The sequence below is a fragment of the Erinaceus europaeus genome, chromosome 10 (genome assembly GCF_950295315.1).
Source record: "Erinaceus europaeus chromosome 10, mEriEur2.1, whole genome shotgun sequence".
Lineage (NCBI taxonomy): Eukaryota > Metazoa > Chordata > Mammalia > Eulipotyphla > Erinaceidae > Erinaceus > Erinaceus europaeus.
In genome coordinates, this window is record NC_080171.1 from 44,223,959 (window position 1) to 44,244,379 (window position 20,421).

A 20,421-nucleotide genomic window follows, 5' to 3' on the forward strand; every position below is an offset into this window, starting at 1 on the left:
GATGTCTGGGTGGAGGATTGCATAATGGTTATGCAAACAGACTCTCATACCTGAGGCTCCAACATCCCAGGTTCAGTCCCCCGTACCACCATAAACCATAACTGAATAGTGTTCTGGTAAAAACAAACAGAATGGGTGGTGGGAATTGTGTGGAATTGTACCCCTCCTACCCTATGGTTTTGTTAATTAATACTTTCTTAAATAATAATAAAAAAACAAGAAAATAGATGTCTGTGGGGAGATAGCATAGTGGTTATGCAAAAGGTTTTCATACCTGAGAAAAGTTAAAAGCCTAAGACAGCATAAGCCAGAGATGAGCAGTGCTCTGGATTAAATAAACAAAAAAATGTAGATAAAAAGAAATCCTACATGATATTTTAAAAACTATATATACATATACATTCTTTTAAAAATATTTATTTTATTTATTTATTCTTTTTTGTTGCCCTACATATACATTCTTATTTATCTATTTGTTTATGAGAAAAATAGCAAAAGGAGGAAACCAAAGCAATACTCTGGAGTATGTGTTGCTGGGGATTAACTCAGAATCTCAACTGATGATCTCTTTACCCACCTTATGATTTCCGACCATGCTCTACACTTTTATGAGCTGCTGTCATATCTGTTTAGCAGAGTGCTATCATGTCATATTTTATCTAGAAATATCCCAGAATTAATTTCTCAGAAATATTCTTCTTATTTATATATGTACTTAATTAGGATGATTTCTAATTAAATACAATTTTAGAATAGCAGTAGGAGAACAAAAAAGGCATTGATTTTTTTAAATTTTATTTATCAAAAGGAAACATTGACAAAAACCATAGGATAAGAGGGGTACAACTCCACACAATTCCCACCACCAGAACTCCATATCCCATCGCCTTCCCTGACAGCTTTCCTATTCTTTATCCATCTAAGAGTATAGACCCAGGGTCATTATGGGATGCAGAAGGTGGAAGGCCTGGCTTCTGTAATTGCTTCCCCACTGAACATGGCCATTGGAAAGGCATTGTTTTAAATTAGTCTGGTGGAAAAATTTATATTTAAAACTAGTGAGGCTTTAATAAGACATATTTTCTTTCTTTTTTTTTTTTTACTTGTTTTATCAGTGATTCAATACTGATTTACAAAATTATAGTATAATAGGGGTATAATTCCATAATGTTCCCACCACCAGAGTTCTGTGTCCTCATCCCTTCCACAGGATGTTACAGTAGTTTTCCCAAGGTCATAGATATGGGTTGACTTTACATATATAACTATATTTTTCCATTTTTCTATGGTTTGGAAATCTTTTTTTTTTACCATTCTATTCAAAAATAGCATTCTTACTATCAAAGGTTGACATGGCAATGCTAGAATTACATGAACATACTGTGGCATTATTTACATGTACTTCCATATCTAGAAAATAGCAAATATCCCCAGATTATGATATACAAAGAAAGATGATAAAACTGAAGTGAGGTCTTAACTCTGAGACAGATAAGCACTAGGAGGATATAAAGTCCTCTATGTTTACTCCTGTAAAAGTAGCTTATCTCACTACCTTCAACAAGATGCTATACTATTATTTAAAAATAATAGATCTATATGCTTACTTTTTAAGATATATATTATATATAATATATATTATATATTATTATATATAATTAATTATATATATATATATATATATAATTCTTTCTTAGTAAGATAACACTAAGAATGAAAATTCCATTGGACTTCCTGGCATGGCAGGGGTGGGGGTGGGGGTACTGGGGTGTGGTGGGGATAGGACACAGTCTTTTGGTGGTGGGAGTGGTGTTTATGTACAATCCTATTAAAGTGTAAACATATAAACTACTATTTAATTAACATGAGAGGGGAAAAATTGATCATATGTCTAGAACTTCTTAAAACACAGACTGTGAAAAAAAAAGAATGAAAATTCAAAGTAAATTTGATGGCTGTGGCAAAGATCATATTGATGTGATAAAATGAATGCTTATTATACATGAACTAATATTTTTTCCATCAGGTTGTCACTGGGTTCATTTCCTGCATGGCAAATCCACCACTCCTGGTGGCCATTTTCCCCTTTCTTTTTGTTTTATATAATAGAAAAAGTGCAAGTTATGGAGGAGGTAGAGGAGTGAGAAAGAGACACCTGCAGCACTACTTCACTTTTCATAAACCTTCCCTGCCTGCACGTGGAAACAAAGACCTAGGCTTGAAAGGGTGCTTATGTGTGTTCACATAATATGTGTGTTAATATGTAATTATAAGTAATTATAAATAATATGTAATTCTAAGTAATATGTGTGTTCAACTAGGTGTACCACTGCCTAGTAATGGAATACATTTTGGAAGAGTTTTAATAATGCTGTTTTTTTAAATATATTATTAACAGAATTTTATTAACTGACTGTAAACTATTTAAATGAATATATATTAAACTAAGTGAATATATATATGTACATATATTCACTTAGTTTAATATGTAATTTATATATATATAGTTAGTCCTAATTGGTCTAATTAGAAACAGCCAGATAATATAGCCACATTTACTATCACCATAAAGCAGAATTAATTAATAAGCAAAAAGTATTGATTCATTTGGGAGAATGGTGGTAAGTGAAGGTACTATATAAAGTCACTTATGAAAACACAGGCTCAATTTCTTTTTCTCAAAATTAAACACATCATGTGATATTATTGTCAGGGCAGTCATGGGGCTACATTTTGCTTTGTTTCCTATAACTGAAATTGTGAAAGTCATCTTCTACCATCTATTTCTCACTTATACACAAAAAGTCAAAGCAATTCAGCATCAGCAGTAAAATACAAGTTATACTTGTACATATATTTAATGTATCTCAATATATTCAAAACAACTTTCTAACATATGTGTCATATTTTTACACTATAGTTTGTATTTAGAAGTATTTTTGACGTTGAGACAAAATGGAAATGATTGTCTTCTTATTTCTTTGACAAAGCAGAAGAGATATTGACAGGGATATTAGCTACAAGTCATATTTTATTTGACATCCAGCATACATGATAGTTGTAGGACAAGTTGTTGGTCTTGTGTTCTGAGTGCCCAATAGAGAGGAAAAAACATAAAATATTAAACAGGTGTTTTAATGTTGGGACTATGTGTAAGCTTGATAGAGCTTAGGGAGAACTCCCCATTCTTGGATGGAGGTCTGAGAAGATACCCTCTTGGTTAGTCTCTCTCAACCGAGGAGAGCAAGGGGAGAAGATCAAACTTAGTTCTTTCCTTCTTGACTCTCAGGCCCACAGAAACCCCAATACTTCTCCCCATTAACTGCAGGCCACATGGCTGCCTACTTTAAGATTCACTTACTCAAAGTCACCTTACCTTCTGATCTCAGAGAACACACCTTATCACACACTCCATCATACACCTCAGACCCCAGACAAGAGAAATTCCAAACTATATGGCCTTTTGATATCCATCTTCTTTTTGTCTCAACCTACTGTTTTAACCCCTATGCTTCTCTCAAACACCTTTGGATAATTAAGTTGCTTGCATCATGGAGAATAACTGTCTTGTATCTCATCAATTCCTGTCATACCAGCCCCCTACCATAAGGGCAAGCTGATCTTTAAGAAACCTGTAATTTCTGACATATTTCAATAATAATTCCCTTTGGTTTTCTATTTAACTCATGTCCTGCTAATAAACGAGTTCTGAGCACGCTGCAGGTCTTTTACTTCCTGTCGTCTCTTGCGCGAGTGAGAAAGAACCAGTCCATTACCTTTCCCCTGGAGATCACCCCGCCAGAGACCCCAACATTTTAAGATTATAAAAATATATTACTATAGTAGTTTTTATTTTGGTGAGCACCTGGAGAAGTACTGCTAGATTTAGGACAGCAGGCAAAATACTAAGCAAGAAATGGTGTGTTTAATTAACCACAAAACATTTTTTTCAATAGATTAGTACTATGATAGGTAATATCAGTAGATTTACTATAATCTTTAAATTATTTTCATAAAAGCACTTATTAATATTTTATGTCAGAAGAGAGTAGCTATAAAAAAGAAGATAATTTGCTTTTACACTAAAAGGACACTTCTCCATTTATTCTGATTACTGACACTAGTAGAGTCCAAGTAAGAACCACTATTAATAAATATGTGAGTCCTTTGCCATGTTAGAGAATGCTCTGATAATTCAGAAAAAAAATTGCTTGATGCTAAAGAAATATGCTTTAAAATTAGTAGTTTCCCCAAAAATGAAAGCAACTACCTTGCAATTTTTAAACTCCATTTTGAAGGTGAAATTAAATGAGAGGACACAGTTGAATGGTGTAACACTGAATTCTGATTGAAATCAGATGTATTGACTCTAATTCTTAAAAGCTGAATAAGTATTACAGAGGTATATTTTAACAGCCCACACTATTAAAGATTGGCATGGAATACTTCATAAGGCATAATTTGTTATGCCCCCCTTCTGTACTGGTATATTTAAATCTTTCAGTTCCAGGTAATTGTATAGAATTATTTTGATCTCCAGTCCTATGTGTAAGGAGGTTATGTTTAATTAATTATCTGTTGTAGAAATGATGCTATTTGGCATGTTGGTGGCATTTAAATTAGTGCATCTCTCAAAAAGTAAAAATAAGACAGTATTGGGAAATTTCCAACATAAAAGTAGAAAAAAGAAAAAAAAAAGCCAGCCATAGGAGAGAACTTTGTTTAATATAATTTCAGCTGCCTGGGAGGTGGCACAGTAGGTAGAGCACTTAACTTGTGGTTGTGAGGTTCCTAGTTCCATATCCTACATCAAATATGAAAGAGATGTCTTTTCCTCTTTTTCTTATGCTAGTTAGTAAATTTTAAAATACATCATTCAAAATTAAGTGATAAAAACTGATACTTTGAACACACACATATACATAACACATACAAAAAATCATCTATGATACTGTGACTCTAACTTAGGAAATAGATAAAAAAATATATATGGTTTTTAACATATTATCCTTAACTAATTATATTTAAGAACAAAGTAAATATATCACTACATAAATGGTGTTTCTCTATCATAGAGAGATGAGAAATTGCACTCAGGTGCAAGTAACTGTACTATAAACTATTCTCTTCCCATAATAGGATTTAAAAATGGTATTCTTTGGTTAAATCATAACATGTGAATTTAGATATTTGTATTAATTTTTTTCTGTGTTAATGATCATATCTAAAGACACTTATGATTGAATGAAAGCTAAATTTTATTAAATATTTTAGTGAAGCCTATCCCAAGTAATTTAATTTCAGATCCTATGTTGACTACTAAGTCAAGTAAATAAGTGTACCCTAGATTATTTGGTGTCAGAAGAGCTCCATCTTTGGAAGCATATCTACTGATTTCAGAATTAAACAAACACTACATTGTTCATTTTCCCAAGAGCAAACTGATTATTTTGAGCAGGCTTCACACTACCAAAAACAAATAAAAATCAATTGAGTGGTTTAAGACTAGATTATTATTTTTTGCCCATAAAAAATTATCATGGAACTGATAAATCTGAGAACTCAAACTTACTTCTCTGTTTTCTCAAAATTTACACCACCTCTATAACACAAATAGAAACCAGAGAGCCTTTTTACCTCTTATGCACAAAACTGATACACTATGCTTCAATTATATATTGACATAAGTTAATTCCTATGAAATGGATAGAAAAATAGCTTCCTATATGTTCAAAAATGAAAAAGCATAGGGCCCTCAAAAATAACTCATTTGGATATTGTGCTGCTTTGCCATGTGAGCATGGGCCTTACTGCATTAAAGAAAGCTTCATGCTGTGGTGTCTCTCCCTCTTCTCCTACTTCTTTCTATCTCTATAAAGAAAGGAAAGAAATAGGAAGGGAAGAAGGAAGGGAAAAAGGAAGAATGGAGGAAGAAAAGGAGGGAGGGTAGAAAGCAAGCTGGCAGGCTGACCACCATTAGCGATAGTAAAGTTATGCACACAGTAAGTTCCAAATATAATCCTGGTGGCAAATTAGATAAATAGGGTGAAATCCCATAAATAACTCTTTACATCTAAATACAACTTATTTGTGACAAAGCGGTTTGGAATCAGAATCTTTTGATTTTATCATTTTATTGGGGATGTTGGCATATGGATACAGTTTCTTATCTCCCTTTGATAGATGTCCACTCCTTTGGCTCTTCTTGGATGGAACTTGAAGACACTGTGTTAAAATAAGTAGAATTGGGGGTCTGGTGGTAGCTCAGAGGGTTAAAGGCATATGGCATGAAGTGCAAGGGCCAGTAAGGGTCCTGGTTCAAGCCCCTGGCTCTCCACCTACAGGAGGGTCGCTGCACAAGGGGTGAAGCAGGTCTGCAGGTGTCTATCTTTTCTCCCCTTCTCTGTCTTCCCATCCTCTCTTGATTTCTCTCTGTCCTATCCAACAACAATGACATCAATAACAACAACAATAATATCCACAACAATGATAAAACAATAAGGACAACAAAAGAGAAAATACATAAATAAATATAAAAATATTTTAAAAGTAGAATCTTTTCATTAAGTTCTTCTGGGAAAATTGGGTTGAAATGTTCAAAAGAATAAAACAGGACCTCCAAATATCACCTTCTATAAAAATGAACTCCAAATTGATCAAAGATTGGAGTGTCATATCAGAAACAAACAAATGTGTAGAAAAAAAATTGGCAGAATAGCCTATGATGTTTCTTTCAAAGACATATTTAAAGAGTCAAGTCCAACAGCAAGGGAAAACAAAGCAAAAATAAATCAGTGGGAATACCTCAAACTCAAAAGCTTATGCATAGCAAGAGGAACCATCACCAAAACAGACATCCTCCAGAATGGGAAAATAAATTTTATGGCATACATCAGACCAAGAGCCAGTAAACAAAATAAGTGGTGAACTCAGCAACAGCAACATAAATAACCTGATTAAAATATGGAGAAAAAACATAGACAGAATCTTCAGCAAAGACATCCAAATAGCCAATAGGGATGCAATATTTCCCAGTTACTGGCTATCTAAAAATGCAAATAAAAACAATAATTGATGTCATTCACACCTCTGAGGATGCTAGACATTGTAATGGACAGAAACAAATGCTGGGAATATTGTATGTGTGCGTTCTTCTACACTGTTGGTGGGACTATAAATTGGTTCAACTCTTTGGTAAATAGTCTAGAGATTCCACAGAACATTAGAAATGGGCCTACCATATATGATCCAGAAATTAATTTTCTGCTGATTTATTCAAAGAAAACAAAATATGGCAGTAGTGTTGCACTCAATGGAGTGCACACATTATTAGGTGGAAGGAGGTGGGTTCAAGCTTCCAGTCCCCACCTATACAAGGGGGAGTTTCACAATTAGTGATACATTGCTTCAAGTGTCTCTTTCCCTCACTCTCCTCCCTTTTAAATTCTTGCTACTTCTATCAGGAAAAAAAGGGGGGAAAATAGCACCAAAAGTAGTGGAGTCATTATATAAGCACCAAACTCTAGCAATAAACCTGGTGAAAAGAAAAAAGAAAGAAAGGAATGAAGGAAGAAAAGAAGGAAACATCCATATATACCAATGTTCATAGAACACTATTTGTAATAGTTCAGAATAGGAAATAACTCAAATATCCAACAACAAATGAGTAGTTAACAAAATTGTGGTATACCTACAGGATGAAATACTGTTTAGCTGTAAGAAATAATGAAATCTTTTCTCTTGCTATATGATGGATAGAACTTGAGGAACACATGTTAAGTAAAATAAGTCAGAGGAGAAAAATAAATGCCAGATGATCTCAATTATAGGTGGAACTTAAACAAAAAGGAATCTAGAGCATGACAGTTGAGGAGGACTTAAGTGGTTGTGGGAGTGGTACGCAGGCACCTTTTACTAAGAGAAGAAATTATACTCATAATACAACAACTCTCCTATTAAGAATTATTTCCCTAATAAAGGGATTTGAAAATATAGGTTTCCCAAGGGAAATAAAATATACATTAATAAACCATGAATGAAAAGAGAAAGTATAAATTAATTAACATGTCCACTGCAAAGGGACTATGTGCATATTTGCATAGACTTCAAAATTTATTAATGACAGTTTTATCTCCATCTTTATCTAGATATTTGAATGTACAGGTGTAAAATGTATTTTCACATAAAATATATAGATAGATACAGGTACACCTATACTATAAAAACATATATGATATAAAACACAAAAGTATAGATGAATATGATTTAAAGGTATGAGCACATATAATTTGAATACCAATTTTGACAATTTCCACATTGCATTGAACATAAACTGACTTTTTCCTTCTTTCCTTCCTTCCTTTCTTCCTTCCACCCTGCACTATGAATCCACTGCTCCTGTAGTCATTTTTTAAAATTTTTTTTAGATAGGACAGAGAGAAATTGAGAGGGGAGAGGAAGATAGAAAGGAAGAGAGACACCTGCACACCTGCTTCACCACTTGTCAAGCAATGCCCCATCTCTGCAGTTGAGGTACCAGGAGCTCCAACCAGGGTCCTTGTGCTTACATACTATGTGCACTTAACTGGGTGTGCCACTGCCTGGCCCCCTAAACTGCCTTTTATTTTCTAATGTAAATATAGATACAAACAAGATAATATTTCATTTTAATTATTTAGATGTACATTTCATTTTTTAGGATAAGATGCCAGAGAGAACCCAAGGTCTCATGAATTTTCATTACTGCTGAGTCACCTCCTTTCACACATTATTTTTTGAAAGATAGAAAAGGAGAAGCACTGTTCTACTATTCATATAGTTTACCTTTTTGCTTTCTCGTGTGGAACTAGTATTTAACCTAGAGCTTCATACATGCATGAGAGGCACTAAACCACTTCCTCGGCACCCATGTCTCCCAAACTGTCTTAGGGACACAGCTTCATATATGCAGGACTGGAATTAATATTTGCCAAGACATGTTTTACTGAGGAAAGCGTTTCCCTGGGAATTTTTGGAGTCCGAGGAATCAACTGAAATCTCAATATCATGACTTTTTAAAATTAAAGAAATATTTAACTTGTGACCACTTCAATTTTGTGACCACATTCAACTATGATATTGTGACTAAAATATGTCTCTTAAAATGTGATTTGAAGCTTGAGAAATACATATATTATATGATCTCATTCATAAATGTAACATTAATAAAAATAGCAAGGAAACTGACAAAATCAAATAAAAACAAATCCTTAGTCTCTGAATGCAATGAGAGGTTACCAGTGGTCAGTAGTGAAAGGATATTGACACATAAGAACTGTAAAAACATGTTTTAAACTGTAAATTTGTCACCTTCTAAAAGTGTAAGACTGTATACCTAGTGTAAACATTATGGTAGGAGAATATAACCTAAATAAATAAATAAATAATAACACTTATGCAAATCACAAAATGTGTACCGAAGCTTGAAGTTAGACTAAACAAAAAGCACCCAGCATAACACCCGATTACAGTGAATGCTTAAAGTATGAATTCCCTTCAACTGAACATCATTGTACAGTTATTTTGACCTCCTAAATTGGTGCAGAAATTAAAATTAGAACGAATTGCTGCAATTGCACACACAGGTAAAAGAGTCAGTGAATTATAAGCACTAAACACATTATCTTATGTAAGTGAAAAAATGCTGCAATAAAAGTCTCTGTAAATATTTTCAAGTTCAAAGTATTCTCTTCATATTGAGGTGATTTTTTATTGCTGCCATTTATGACCAGAAAGAATGTTATTTTTAACTTGTGAGTTTTATGACAATTGAATTGAGTACAATTTAATTTATTTGCTTTGCAAAGTTTTCATGCTACCATGCAAAAATAAATCTTATCCACAAGATATTTATATTTTAATGTTATGGCTTGAAATTCACCTCAGAATGCACACACATTACCACGAACTAAGACCTAAAAGACCTAGCTTCAAGACCCTGGTTACCAACACTTGCTGGGTGTGTTTGGGGAGGGGGGGGGTTTGTGAGTAATACCATAGTGCTTCAGGTGTCTTCCTCTTTCTTTCTCTTTCTCTCTCTCTTTCTCTCTCTCTCTCTCTCTCTCCCCTGTCGGGCTGCGACATGGAGGAGAGAGAGAGGAGATCCGGAGCGGAGAGGGAACACAATTCTTTATTCGCCTGGGTAGAGTGCAGCAGTTCCAGCCATGTGGAGCTAGCAAAAAAGGCCACCTTGCGCAGCACCCTTCCCTGCATCTAATCACCAAAGTGAAAAACAGGCAAGAGAGCAAGAAAGGGGTGGAAAGAGAAGGGCTTTTATGGGAGAAAGTTGGGAAGTGATTGGCTAGGAAACAAGGCACTTGGGGATAGGATAATGGGAAGGGGGAGGAGTAAACAAAGCACTTCAACTATCACTGGGAATTGACAATGCCCTGAGGGGACAACATGGCGGCTGTGACTGCATCTGCACAATTTCCCAGCACTCTGCCTGTACCTCTATCATAAAAATAAAGAAAAGGCCCCCAGCTCCCCACCTGCAAGGGAGTCACTTCACAAGTGGTGAAGCAGGTCTGCAGGTGTCTATCTTTCTCTCCCCCTCTCTGTCTTCCCCTCCTCTCTCCATTTCTCTCTGTCCTATCCAACAATGAATGACATCGATAACTACAACAACAATAAAATCAGCAAGGTCAACAAAAGGGAAAATAAATAAATGAATATATTTATATATTAAAAAAAGTATTCCAGTTTGAGCCCCCAGCTCCCTACCTGCAGGGGGGTCGCTTCACAAGCGGTGAAGCAGGTCTGCAGGTGTCTATTTTTATCTCCCCCCTCTGTCTTCCCCTCCTCTCTCCATTTCTCTCTGTTCTACCCAACAACAACAACATCAATAATGACTACAACAATAAAACAGCAAGGGAAACAAAAGGGAATAAATAAATAAATATTTTTTAAAAAATATTTATTTATTTATTCTCTGTGGAGAGCAGTCTGGAAAACTCTCAGAAGGCTAGACATAGACCTTCCATATGATCCAGTAATTCCTCTCCTGGGGTTATACCCCAAGGACTCCATAACATCCAACCAAAAAGAGGTGTGTACTCCTATGTTCATAGCAGCACAATTCATAATAGCTAAAACCTGGAAGCAACCCAGGTGCCCAACAACAGATGAGTGGCTGAGAAAGCTGTGGTATATATACACAATGGAATACTATGCAGCTATCAAGAACAATGAACCCACCTTCTCTGACCCATCTTGGACAGAGCTAGAAGGAATTATGTTAAGTGAGCTAAGTCAGAAAGATAAAGATGAGTATGGGATGATCCCACTCATCAACAGAAGTTGACTAAGAAGATCTGAAAGGGAAACTAAAAGCAGGACCTGATCAAATTGTAAGTAGGGCACCAAAGTAAAAACCCTGTGGTGAGGGGTAGACATGCAGCTTCCTGGGCCAGGGGGGGGTGGGAGTGGGTGGGAGGGATGGGTCACAGTCCTTTGGTGGTGGGAATGGTGTTTATGTACACTCCTAGCAAAATGTAGACATATAAATCACTAGTTAATTAATATGAGAGGGGGGAAATCAATTGTATGTCTCAAAGTTTTTCAAAACACAAACTGAATCTTTTTAATATATAGGCTGTGTATTTGATATGTGGACTCTCTCAAAAGCCTATACCAAGCAGATTAGAAGCATCCAATAGCACAGCTATATACAAGATACTGGGTACTGTACAGCAAACCCTAACAAAAGGACTTTTCAAAGTTAACCCAATTACCAAATAATGTGATGATAACATTAACTATCCATTGTCTTTTTGAACCCTAAGACAGCAGGAACCTCACATCTCCACTATAGAGCCCCTACTTCCCCCAGTCCTGGAACCCTTGCATAGGGCCCACTTTCCCGTATGCCTCTCCCAATCCATATCAAATAATATTGCATCCGCTGACAATAACCTAACCAATGCAATGATTGCCACCTCAATATGCTTCACCTAAGACTTTGTCCAGAGACTTCACATGTGGAATGACAACCCTTCAGCTTCATTACTCGGGTGAGACCTTTCCTTTTATAGTACACTCTAGTTTCATCTCAGGTGGTTCACTTTCTAACAAAGTCCCCAAACCTAGATATACACCAGTTTCTGTGAGAGAGAGCTTATGTTCACACGTATCCATAAACTACTGCAAAATATATACCTGAAAGCAGAAGTACACTAGAGTTTGCAGTGAGTACCTCCCTAACACTTCCTCTCCACTATTCCAAGCTTTGGGTCCATGACTGCTCAACAATTTGTTTGGCTTTGTATGTTAACTCTCTTTTCAATCACCAGGTTCCAGATGCCATCAGGATGCCAGCCAGGCTTCCCTGGATTGAAGACCCCACCAATGTGTCCTGGAGCTCAGCTTCCCCAGAGACACACCCTACTAGGGAAAGAGAGAGGCAGACTGGGAGCATTGACCGACCAGTCAACGCCCATGTTCAGCGGTGAAGCAATTACAGAAGCCAGACCTTCTACCTTCTGCAACCCTCAATGACCCTGGGCCCATGCTCCCAGAGGGATGGAGAATGGGAAGGCTATTGGGGGAGGGGGTGGGATATGGAGATTGGGTGGTGGGAATTGTGTGGAGTTGTACCCCTCCTACCCTATGGTTTTGTTAATTAATCCTTTCTTAAATAAAAAAAAAAAGAAAAAAATAAAGAAAAATAAATAAATAAAAGGGTTAAAAATAAAATAAAATAAAATAAATGGTCACCGGGAGTGGTGAAGTTGTAGTGAAGGCACTGAGCATTGGCAATGATCCTGTGGGAAAACTATTTAGATGGTCTACAGAAGCATGAAAAAAAAATGCTCAAAAATCACTGATTATAATAGAAATGCAAATAAAGATAACAGTGAGATACCATCTCACCCCATGTGGAATGGCCTACATCAAAACAGCACAGAAACAAGCTGGGTGGGAAGGATGTGAAGTTAAGGGAAAAATACAATAAGAGAAGAAACAGTAAGTATAGAGCCAGAAAATTAGCTCACTTGGATAGTGTGATATTTTGTCATGTGCACAACACAAGCTCAAGTCTGGTCCCTACCATCTTAAAGAAATCTCCAATGCTGTGGTTGCTTTTACATACTCTCTGACTCTTCATCTCTTGCTAAGAAAACAGAACTCCACTGTATCTTTTATAATACAGTAATATTTGTATTAAATATTTATTTATTATTAAATATTTGTATTGTAATATTTAGTAATAAAACAAATATACAGGAAGAAGTGATAGATAGGGAATTAGTATTCTTTTAGCATAAATCATCTGCCCACTTGTGATATATGGATTATAAATTAAATAATTTAAGATGTTGGAAACAACTCAGAAGAAAAGTATGATGATCAGAATAGCAAGAGCACAGTGATAATTTAAATTGTCAGTTTAACCTATCAATTTATCAGTTAAATTACTAACTTAAAAGGAAAGCAGAATTTAGGAAGATGAAATACTTATCAGAGGAAGGTCTGAATCTCATTAATGCAACTAAGTGAGATAGGATGAGAAACAAAAATCTGTGTATTTGGGGGTATTTATTTACTTACTTTTTACCAGCAGAGTTATCTCTAGGACTCAGTGCCTGCATGACTTCCACCTTTCTCAGTGGCCTTTTTTTTTTTTTGATAGAATATGAGAGGTAGAGAAGAGAGAGAGAGAGAGAGAGAGAGAGAGAGAGAGAGAGACCGACCTGTGGCACTGTTCCATTGCTCCACTGCTCATGAAGCTTTTTCCTTATTGATGGGGATAAGGGACTTGACCCCAGACCTTCATGCATGGTGATATGTGTACTCAGATATACCACCACCCAAAGCCTAACTTGAGATTTTTTTTCCTAACCTGAGATTTTTATGAAAGAAATAGGAAGATAGGCCCCATCAAGTCTGTTCCTCATGCCCAACAACATTAACAATTGCTACAGAACAAAATAAAATAGAAAGTCTTACCAGATTTTTGGTGTCGCCAAATGATCCAGGAGTTCAAGCCTAATAAAATAAAACCAGAGAGAAAGAAAACAAGATGTTTTTTGTTCAAAACATACAATTTGACATTATGATTCTATATTCCAACAGTTACAAGCAGTATAGCCTTGTATAAAAACTTAGGGAGATCATTTTATTAGTTGAAAATATGTTTTTCACTGAAATTACAGTATTTACTTAATCTTATACAGTGAAACTTCTAAAAAAAAAAAAAAGGGGGGCATATAACCCAGCTACTGATGTTGCTTCCAATTATCCAAGCTGCTATAGAAAATAATCCATATAATTCATTCCAATCTTAAAAGAAGCAATGCTTAACAAATCTCTAATATTTATTAAATATATTTATTTTTCATAATGGGGAATTATACAAAGCTTCATTTCTTTTTTTTTAAATGAAAACATTTCCTATTTTTCTCCACATTTGCTGGCTACTAGATAGCAATAGACTTGCCTTTGATTCAGTTTTGAATAATCAATTCATTGCAGTTATTATGACAAAATAAAAGGCTTTTAGTTCCCAAATTATATTAAAATGCAGTGTCTATTTTTAAAGGTGTTTAAAGTTTAAATGAAAGGTGATATCTGAACAGGACAAATGCCCAAGAGAAGACCCAGCACCTGCCAGGGGATGCAAAGGTTCTATAAATGTTGTCATGAGTAAAGGCAATAGCAAACATTGGGAAGTCTTTTGTAAATATGCCAGCCTGCCTCTTTGTTTGAGCAGAAATATTGAACTTCTAACTAATATTATTAAAAAATAAAGTAGAGTACATTTTAAACATCTGATGATCACCTTTCTTTTTGTCTTGGGAATCAAGTCTGAAATTGCATAAAGTATGAGTATTAAAATGCATACCTTTCTTTGAAGAGAAAGGAGAACACAATAAATGTGAAAAGAGGTTGAGGCTACATACATGTGGGTTTGTGTGCATGTAAATGTGTCTGCATCTTATTGTCAGAAAATATTAATTAGGTTCTAGAAAAGTATACTGCACCATTAATTGGTAACAAATTGCTTGAAAAGAATCTGTTAAAATTTCTTCTCTAGGGCCTAAAATCATTTGAGAAGACTAGCAATTATCTATGAATAGCAAAGTCTATATTTTATTGTGCTATAAGCACTCTCTAAGTTACCTCATGTAGTCTGGCTCTTGTGTAGACTAGATCAACTGTCCCTAGATCATAGTTCTGAAAATGAGGTCCACAGAGAATAGCTGATATATTCTTTGTTGCATTATGAAACACACAATAACCTTGAAGAAGTACACATGTATATAGCTCAATAAGCTATTACAAAGGTAGTAACTAAATAATCGTCACTTAGATCAAGAATTGATACATGGAGGGTCGGGCGGTAGCACAGTAAGTTAAGCACACGTAGCGCAAAGCACAAGGAAAAGCTTAAATATTCCAGTTCGAGCCCCCGGCTCCCCACCTGCAGGGGAGCTGCTTCACAGGAGGTGAAGCAGGTCTGCAGGTGTCTATCTTTCTCTCCCCCTCTCTGTCTTCCCCTTTTCTCTCTATTTCTCTCTGTCCTATCCAACAATGATGACATCAATAACAATAACAATAACTATAACAATAAAACAAGGTCAACAAAAGGGAAAATAAATAGATAAAATTAAAAAAATAATTGATACATGAAGGAGCTGGATGGTGGCACATCTGGTTGAGAGCATATGTTACAGTGTGCAAGGACCCTGGTTCGAACCTCTAGTCCCTACCTGCAGGGAGAAATCTTTACAAGTGTTGAAGCAGGGCTGCAGGTCTCTCTCTCTCTCTCCTTTCCTATGACCCCCTTCCCTCTTGATTTCTGACTGTCTCTAGCCAATAAATATATATATTAAAAAAAACTCTTTAAAAAAATAAGAAAAGAGTGGCCCAGGAGGTGGAACAGTGGGTAAAGTGTAAAATAAACAGTAGCACATGTGCCGGAGTGATATCTGGTTCTTTCTCTCTCTCTCCCCCCCCTCTCATTAATAAGTAAATAATGGTTGAGTGCTTGTATTACAATGTTCAAGGACCCGGGTTCGAGCCCCTGGTCCCCATCTGCAGAGGGAAAGCTTTACGAGTGGTGAATCAGGGCTGCAGGTGTCTCTCTGTCTCTATCTCTTTCTCTATCACCCTCCTCCCTCTTGATTTCTGACTATCTCTATCCAATAAATAAAGATAATAATAAAAAATTATAAGAAAGTAAATAAAATATTTTAAAAAGAACTAATACACGAATAATATATAGATGCTCACAGCTTGTTCTGTAGATGTTTGTGCAGGTGGTTACCCCCTGAACAACATGGGGGCTACAGGAGCCAATCCCTGCAGTTGAAAAATGGAGTATAACTTTTACATTTCCCCAAGAGAACACTTTTACAAAGTACAATTTACCTTACACCACAGCAACAACAGGAGGTGACTATGAAATAACTACAGTGCTACAATAATACACAGTAAATTGTATGCGGCTCATGTTAATACTGCATCTTTAAATTTATTTACATATTCTTTTGATTTCAAAACTTCTGTGTAGTTGATAGGTGTTTGTATATACAGTTTTTAAAACTTTTTTGAAACCTTTACTTTTAATCAAAGACTGGTACACATTTTAATGTAGAAAATAGTACTTTCATTCTTCTAACTAGTCATATGTGTAACTGTATACATATACTGTGTGTATGTTATGCACTCATGGCTGTTTCTTAGTTATTTGACATTTTAAAACTATCTACTTTACTACAAGTTTGTTTTTTCAAATTGGTATGAATATCCAAACCTTTCTTTAATATATTTACTGAAAAATCACTTCCAGTAAGTGGATTGGTACAGTTCAAATATGTGTTGCTCAAGGGTCAACTGCATGTGTATTCACATAAGCAGTTTGGACTCACTTGATGATTTTTGTATTATGCTAAATCACAGGTTTAAATAAAAAATACAAAACACCTGAGGCAACACAGATGCATATGCATGGGTTATTTTTAAATGAAATGTAGCATTAGTATTACATATTCATCACAGTGTTTCATGGTGTACTGACTATGCATTACAAAAGAGGGAGAGACCTTTATGTGATGCCATAACACACTGTAAAATGCAGTATAAATACACTACTATATTTTCCTGTGCTTTCTAATATTTTAGTTATTGTCAAATATTAATTTGTCTACTTTTTGATTTTTAGATAATTGGAAGTGTTTGATTTTTAGATAATAGTACATACTTTGTGTACTATTCTATAACTATTCTGCTTCGCCTAACATCATGGAAATACATCTTTCTTGTTAGTATTGACAGTTATACTTCATTATTCTATAACAATCTGTAAGTTTTTGTTATTAATTTAAATATGTATATCATTTTCTTTAACAGATATACAGTTTGCAAAAATTTCCTCCAATGGATTGCCTTTCAACCTATTTACATAATATTTATTTTTTTGACTCACTAAAAAGGGGGGATCTCAAATAAATAGAATTGTAAATGATAGGGAAGATATTGCAACAGACACCACAGAAATCCAAAATATCATGATGTAGCTTCTATAAACAACTATATGCCACCAAGCTAGAGAAGCTGGAAGAAATGGAAGAATTCCTAGAAACATATACGCCGTCAAAATTGAACCAGGAAGAACTACAAAACAATCTACACGGAAAAGTAACAAACAAAGAAATTAAACTAATTACTAAGAGCCTTCCCAACAATAAAAGTCCAGGACCAGATAGCTTTACAGATGCATTCTACAAAATTTTCAGGAAAGAGTTATTACCTATACTTTTAAAGCTCTTCCAAAAGATTAAAAACACAGGAACACTCCCTCCTACCTTCTATGAAGCCAACATCACCCTGATACCAAAAACAGATAGAGACACACAAACAAAAAGGAAAACTACAAACCAATATCTCTGATGAACACAGATGCCAAAATACTAAACAAAATTTTAGCTAACCAGAAACAGCAGTATATCAAAAACGTTGTTCATCATGACCAAGTGTGATTTATCCCAGGAATGCAAGGGTGATTAAATAAATGTAAATCAATCAATGTGATTCACCACATCAATAAAAGAAAAACTAAAAACCACATGATTATCTCAATACATGCAGAGAAAACCTTTGACAACATCTGTTCATGATCAAACACTATAAAAAATGGGAATAGATGGGTAATTCCTTAAGAAAGTGGAGTCCATATACAGCAAACCTACAGCATTGTTCCACCACTCTGGAAAGCTTCCCTATTGCTGGTGGAGAACTGGCATAGAAAATGAAATGTAAGTAAAGAAAATTAGGGCCAGGGAGGTGGCACACACAGTTGAGAGCATGTGTTACATCAGATTTAAACTTCTGGTCTCCATCTGCAGGGAGAAAGCTTCACAAGCAGTGGTAAAATGGTGCAGGTATCTTTTTCCCTCTATCTCTCCCTCTCTATCTTTCCTTTCTCTCTTGATTTTTCTCAGTCTCTATACAATGAAATAATTGTTTAAAAAGGTAATAAACTGTCGTATGCTTTACATTGGTTTGTTCTAGCCCTCCCCCGTCAAGAGAATTAGATCAGTCCAGTTAATTTCGCGGGCCTGTTTGGCCCCACCCCAAGGAACCCCGAGAGAGGGTTCCTGAGTTCAAGAGTGCCAGAGTTGGAGAGTTCCTGAGTTTCAGAGTGCGAGAGTTTCAGAGGGTTCCCCAGTACGAGAGTTCCAGAGTTCCAGAGTAAGAGAGAGTTCCTGAGTTTGAAAGTAAGAGAGAGTGCTTGTGCCGCCGCAAAGAGACAGCAGAGTTCTGTTTGGTGATTAGTTTGTCTTAGTTTGTGAATCGTTGTTCCTGAATAAAGAAACACAGCTTCCCTGCCCAGCCGTTGTCTCCGTGTCTCTGTTACCCGCCCATGAAGCTAGACCCGCCTGGCCAGAGCCTCCGAAATTTTAACAACAAATGGCGCCCACGTGGACCTGACCTGCGCATCTCTCAGATAAGTAAAGACAATTTGGCTACCTATGCACTATGGCCTTCTCTTCTGCTTGTGAAGAGATCTCCAAAGGCCTCTGCTCTTTCTTCACGAGACTGTTTTGCTGTTTCTGGAATATTTATCTTTGGACCACTCTGTGGTTCCCACTCGCTCAGGCGAACTCAGAACAGCCAGCAGGAAGAGCCAGCGGGAGGGAGGCGAGGCGCAGAGCTGCTGTTTCCACCTGGTTAAACAGCCAGCCAGCCGGCTGCGCCCAGACAACCCCACGCAGCCCCGCAGCCCTGCAGCCCGCAGGAGGCCAACGCCAGCACACAAGAGCCCCTGGAGCCCGAGGCCAACACGCAAGAGCCCGAGGCCAACACGCAAGAGCCTGAGGCCAGCCCACAGGAGCCGGCTCTCCACCGCGTGGCACAGGGAACTGGACGCGTGATCCCTCCACGCTGCTCGGCCACTGCGAACAGGGCAGCAGACATGTCAGGGCCATGGGGCAGGGCAGCGGCAGCCTATCATGGCCGCCACCCCTGGGCACCTAGGCCCACGCCTTCTACAAAACTGGCCTGCCTGCCCTCTTTCTATGAATTCTGGAGCCATCCTGGGCCTCCCGGACCCCCGGGCTCCCTGCAGAAACTGGGCACACGAGATCTCCAGCTGCCAGTCCGGTCTGAAGACAGACAAGCTGGAGTACGCAGAGATTTGTGCAGAGATCACAACCTGCAATTCCTAAAAGTGAAGCTGCGCGGGAAGCCACCTCCGGATGGTGAAAACCTCCCCAAACAAATAAGACAGTATAGATTTAAATTTGTGTTTAAAATGACATGTCTTCGTAACAAAGGTTTCTCTCCTTGTGTATTAATGACCATGTTTATGTGTATGTTTAAAGTTTGGTAAACAGTAGCTTTAAGGCTAAATTCTTACTAGTCAAAGTTAAATGAAAAAGGTTTTCAATGTAATTCTCATAAAGATAAAATTAACTTACATTTAAAGTCTAAGGTAAAAATTAGTTAACAATCAATATATTTTAACTAAGTTAGTCTAAACAAAAGGTTAAATAGACTTGTTGATATGTAAAACTCTCCATTACCTTCTCTATTAGAAATGGTAGATCACACAATGGCTATGCTAATTATTCTCATGCCTGAGGTTTCCTCTCCGGCCCACATCTAGGGTGTGTCTCCATCTTGAATGGGTGTAACAAAAGGTTAAAAGACGTTGATATGTAAAAGTCTCAAATTCCTTCTCTATTAGAAACGTTGGATCGTGCAGTAGATATGCTAATAACAAGTTTTGTTTCATAGTAAGTAAATTGCAGCCAGCTGCCTTTGGAACTCTAGGCCATTCCCCGCCCCCATGCAAATGCCCGTCGAGGCAAGTAGCCCCCCCAGAGGCAAGAAATGTTTTTTTTTAAGCTGATAAAGTTTAGCCCACAGAGGCAGATA

At 36.5% G+C, this 20,421-nt stretch overlaps 1 long non-coding RNA gene across 2 annotated transcripts in view; it reads right to left on the reverse strand.

Annotated features, from left to right (window-relative positions):
* The window catches only part of LOC132540732 (uncharacterized), an 820,348-nt gene that overhangs the window by 576,848 nt on the left and 223,079 nt on the right, over window positions 1–20,421 (reverse strand). For both annotated transcript variants that reach the window (XR_009551890.1, XR_009551889.1), the window contains exon 3: window positions 13,987–14,025. This is a non-coding gene — a long non-coding RNA (uncharacterized LOC132540732). The remainder of the gene's footprint in view (window positions 1–13,986; window positions 14,026–20,421) is intronic.